This window comes from Anopheles arabiensis, assembly GCF_016920715.1.
Source record: "Anopheles arabiensis isolate DONGOLA chromosome X unlocalized genomic scaffold, AaraD3 X_pericentromeric_contig0012, whole genome shotgun sequence".
NCBI classification, from domain to species: Eukaryota; Metazoa; Arthropoda; class Insecta; order Diptera; family Culicidae; genus Anopheles; species Anopheles arabiensis.
The window spans coordinates 45,001-50,000 of record NW_024412090.1 but is presented as its reverse complement, the minus strand read 5'-3'; positions in this window follow the sequence as shown (position 1 = coordinate 50,000).

The following is a 5,000-nucleotide window of genomic DNA, read 5'->3' as shown; positions in this document are numbered from 1 at the left end:
CTTGACATTTGACGTTGACATATAATCAAACTGACAGCTCAATATATCTGACACCTAACGTCACCTTGACATCTTGAATTGGTTGACAGCTATAATTTAAATTCTTTGACAGTTGCAACCGATTAAATAATAATTTAAAAATCAATTAATTATATTTAACCAACTAAGTTAAATTAAAATTTCGTTCCTCAAGTTACAATTTGTTACATAATAATAAACTTTAAATTCCTTGTATACTTCCCAATATCATTCGATTAATTAAAAATTTTAATATCCAACTTAAAGATACCTTTAATTTTTGAAAAGACACACAACAGTAAAAAAAATCAAACCACCATTCGTAAAGTAGAATAATTCCCCAAACCAGTAGAACTAACAATTTAAATTTTCAAAATCTATCCTAACCAAATTTCAAAACTCTCGTAAAACTAACAAACAAATCTCCAGTAAGGGAGCGTAGAGCAAGGTGACTGGAAAGCCATTTTACCTGTATCCCGTAGCATAGACAAAAATATAACGGGACATTTGGTCCATTTTACCTGTAATGTTGAAGCACACACGTCTCCTCACGTAGTTTGTCACTTTTAAGCACTCTTTAATTTCATTCATTTCATTCATCTCATTCAAATCTCGAAAACTCTGAAAAAACTGAAATTACACATAGAAAGCCATCTGCGAATATTTTAATATTATCCCTAATTCATTTTCTATCCATGAGCAAATTATTTTCAATTTAAAATAAAATTAATGTTTAATTTTTTTTCACTCGAATATTTAAACGAATAATTGTTTTAAAAAAATCCTTTATTTAAAATAATTAACTTACAACGCCATAAGCACAATAGAGCAAATTAATAAATTACAATTTCAAATTCAACGCTCAACAATTAGACAAGCATACTTTCCATCACAATCCAATTAGTTATATTCCTTACAAAATCAAATCTCAATTATTTAATACATTTATACACTTTGTATTGGTTTTCATATAAAATAATTTAACAAATTCTAATATTTACCAACAAATTTCCAATAACTTCTTTTAAATAGTAATTCATCTTCTTCAACCATAACCAATAACTCTTTAACAAGTAGAAGTTTTAATAATCACGTAGTTATTTTTCTCCTGGTTCTGTGCATGTATTAAAAAAATTATTAGTTTTCTGATCTAAATAATTTAAATAATTATTTATAATAAATTCTCTTAATAATAACAAAATAGTTTGATTTGACATTTTAACACTTGACATCTAACGTTGACACACAATTAATTTGACAGCTCAAAATATCTGACACCTAACGTCACCTTGACATCTTAAATTGGTTGACAGTTATAATTAAAATTCTTTGACAGTTGCAAGCGATTAAATAATAATTTGAAAATCAATTATTTATATTCAACCAATTAAATTATATTAAAATCGCTTATGCTCAAGTTACAATTTATTACACAATAATAAATTCAATTCTTTTAATCTTTAAATACACAACTCATACCCTGTTGACATTTAAATTGTTTGGACAGCTTGTTTAAACCTAACATTTACCGTTATTGACAACAAATAGACTGACAGCTATTAAACTAAAATTTTAATCTCGGAAAACTCTTTCATGTTATGGAATTCCCTTTTTCTAAATTTAATTAAAGTTTACTTAAATCCGCTTCCAATCATTTAATTCGCTTCCTAAGCTTTTTCTTTTAATTATCAATACCATCTAACCCAGTTAATACTTTCTCCGTTGCATCAATTTGAAAATAACTTTAATCATCTTATTTGATTATTCCCATGACATTAAATTGCATCCATTAGACATTGACGTAAAACATCACGGTACCATTGACACTCAAATAGATTTGACAATTTATCAATAACTTGAATGACAGTGACATCAAACGTCTCATCATATTGACAAAAAAGTAATTGACAATTTGATTACAGCGCAAAATCCATTGACATCTAACGTTTCTAAACTTGACAATAAATTCATTTTCCCGTTTAAATTAAAATTTTGACATTAAAATTCATCCCTATTCTGACAATAATTACTTAATTAATCAATCAATCAACCTACTTGCGAAATTCCTTAGAAAATCAGTAGACAGTCATAATAACCCTCATAGAATTTAACCGTAGAAACTAACCGGTAGTAAAATGGTGATGAACACACGCTCCACTTTAGCTCGTAGAAGTAGTCCCTCGAAGGCAGTGACGAGTAGATATTCCGTCCGCCGTAGCTCGCTGGGAACGATGTCCCCGTCTAAGGCTTCGGCCACCAGCTTTGGTAGACGGGCATCAACAACCCAGCTGATGGCTTCAAGGCACCTGCCCTACGAGGAGCTTCTTCGGTAGAGGTGGAGGGAAAATCAAAAGGGTCTCTGTTCTCCCGCAGATTGCGGAAGACAGCCAAGGGGGAGGAAGCTCTAAGGCAGGGCAAATTTACGACAGGAAATTTTCGCTACCGCATATCCAGCAGAGTCAAATCCCATGGGCCCATTGCAAAAAGCAAAACATGAGCTCATGCTGTTTATCAGGGACACCGTAAAGCACAGGGCTATTTTAGCCAAGACGCCCCAATTCTCGAATTGGGAAGAGCGTATCGGCTCAGTCTTAGCCCTGCTGCACAATCTTCCAGCAATTTGGCTGGGAGAGGCGGGGTCAGGAGTTGATGTTGGAACGGGAACCGAGGATCTCGTGGTGGAGGACCCGGTGTTGGAGCAAGAATTAGGGCCTTTGGCAGGCCCTAATCAGGAGCCGCAACCGGGATCTTTGCCTTTGGATGAGACCGATATCACCAAATTCCCTCACTGTTTTTGGGGGGAATTATGCGGGAGATGTTCAACACACTAGTTAGGAGAATGAGGCCAAGACAGGAGGAAATGGGGAACAGGGACAACAGCTGGTGGGTCAGGAAGGGAAAAAGGGCAAGAAGAAGGGAAAGGGTCGGAATGCCAAGGTAGTTGTGGCAGAGGAACCGTGCGAAGGGGAAATTTGTTCGACGGACCAGGGATCTGGACCATTAGAGGGGCAAGAGGGTGCGCAAGAATGGCGGACGGTAAGGGGAAGACCGCCGTGCGCCGGAGAGACGGAAGAGGAAGAAGCAGCGTGAAGCTGAGCAAGCAGCTAGCCTCGCCGCAAACACGCCACCTTCTGCTCCCCAACCCAAGCAAAAGCCGGCATCTGCTTCTAATCCCAGGGCCGGCCGAATGCCAAACGCCATCGAGCTCGAATCAATTGGGGATTCAAGCACGCGGACATGATGCCTATCCTTAGGGAAACGGTGAAGAAAGAGGATGTGCAGAGAATCCGCACAAACTTTAAGGGTCATCTACTCCTGGAGCTAGCACCAATGTCGCACCAGGAAACGATGACCCTTTGGAGAGAGGTGTCTGCGGCCCTTGATGGCAAAGCAAAATGCCGTCCGCGGACACCCTCAGTGCGGGTGAACTGCACCAACATTCCGCCTGGCACTTCGTCTGAAGAAATTTCTTTGGAAATGAGTGCCGCGCTGGGCGTTGAAATTTTCAGCGACCAGATCACGACCGTAAAACGCATTACGGTACGTTGGTCGCATTTTTCGACTGCCCAGCAATAGCGGTGACCGACCAGGCCCTGGCAAGGCAATACACGGTCGGTTTCAGCAAATGCTGCAGGCTTCGGCTTTTGGAGCGTCGGCGGCAATGCTACCGGTGCTACGAATACGGGCATACTGCTGCCCGTTGCCGTGGCAAGGACCGCAGTAGCAAATGCCATCGCTGCGCGGAAGATAAGCACGAGGACCGTGCACTAGGGAGCGGAAGTGCTTGGGATGCGAGGGCCCGGATGCAATCGGGCATTCGCTGGGCCAGCGCAGTTGCCGCTACTTTGGAAAGGTAACCCCACAGCCCAGTCATGATTAGAGTGTTCCAACAGAACCTCAATCATGACCAAACGGCACAAGACTTGCTTTTGCAAAGTGCTCGTGCCGAGGGTTGTGATATTCTGATTATCTCGGACCCCTATTGGGTGCCGAATAATAACAGCAATTGGGTTACCGATACCACTGGTCGGGTAGCAGTGGTATCAGTTGGGGATTATCCTTTTCAGCGCATCATTGACAACCAACGCGAGGACTTCGTTGTGGTCGAGATGCGGGGAATCGTTTTTTGTTCTGTCTACCTACCACCCGTGGGTTCCGATTTGACTGTCGAGGAGTACAAACGCAAATGGACCGAAATCGTGTCTGTACTTCCACGGAATCGGGACACCGTGATCGGGGTGATGTAAACGCCTGGTCAGGTGCATGGGGGATGGAGCGGAGGCCAAACGACGGGGAAAGGGTATCTAGGGGGAGTTGTGATGGATGCGGCGGCTGCTCTGGGATTGGTTCTCCTGAACCAGGGCAACCAGAGCACTTGGATTGGGGCAAATGGTCGCAACTCCATCGTGGACGTATCCTTTTGCAGCCCCTCCTTGGTAGGGGACAACAATTGGCGCGTGTGTGACGAAACCCCAAGTGACCACAATACTATCAAGTTTGTGGTTGGCAGGGTTCGAGACAGCGCGCCAACAACGAGTACACTCAGCAGCGAATGGGGAAGGTGGTCCACAAGATTCTTCGACAAGGATTTGTTCGTTGAAATCTTGAGGACCAGGACATTTTGGGCATGTTGCTACGCCAGAGGAGCTTACCCAGGCCATCACGGTGGCCTGTGATGGCACCATGCCTAGGCAACCCCCAAGGCGACAGGGCCGGCGGCCAGTTTATTGGTGGACGTCCGAGATTGATCGGTTGCGCAGCCATTATCACGGAATGAAACGGCGGTTCAACCGGGCCCGGACCGAGGAGCAGCGCGAGGAAAGGCGTCAAATGAAGTCGGACGCACGCGCTGCCCTGGAACGGGCCATCAAGCTCAGCAAGGACCAACACAAGCAGGATCTGCCGGAACAATTGGAACCGCACGGCTTTGGCCCTGCTTACCAAATCCGCAAGCAGCAGTGGGAAGGAGCTCGGGTTCCGAT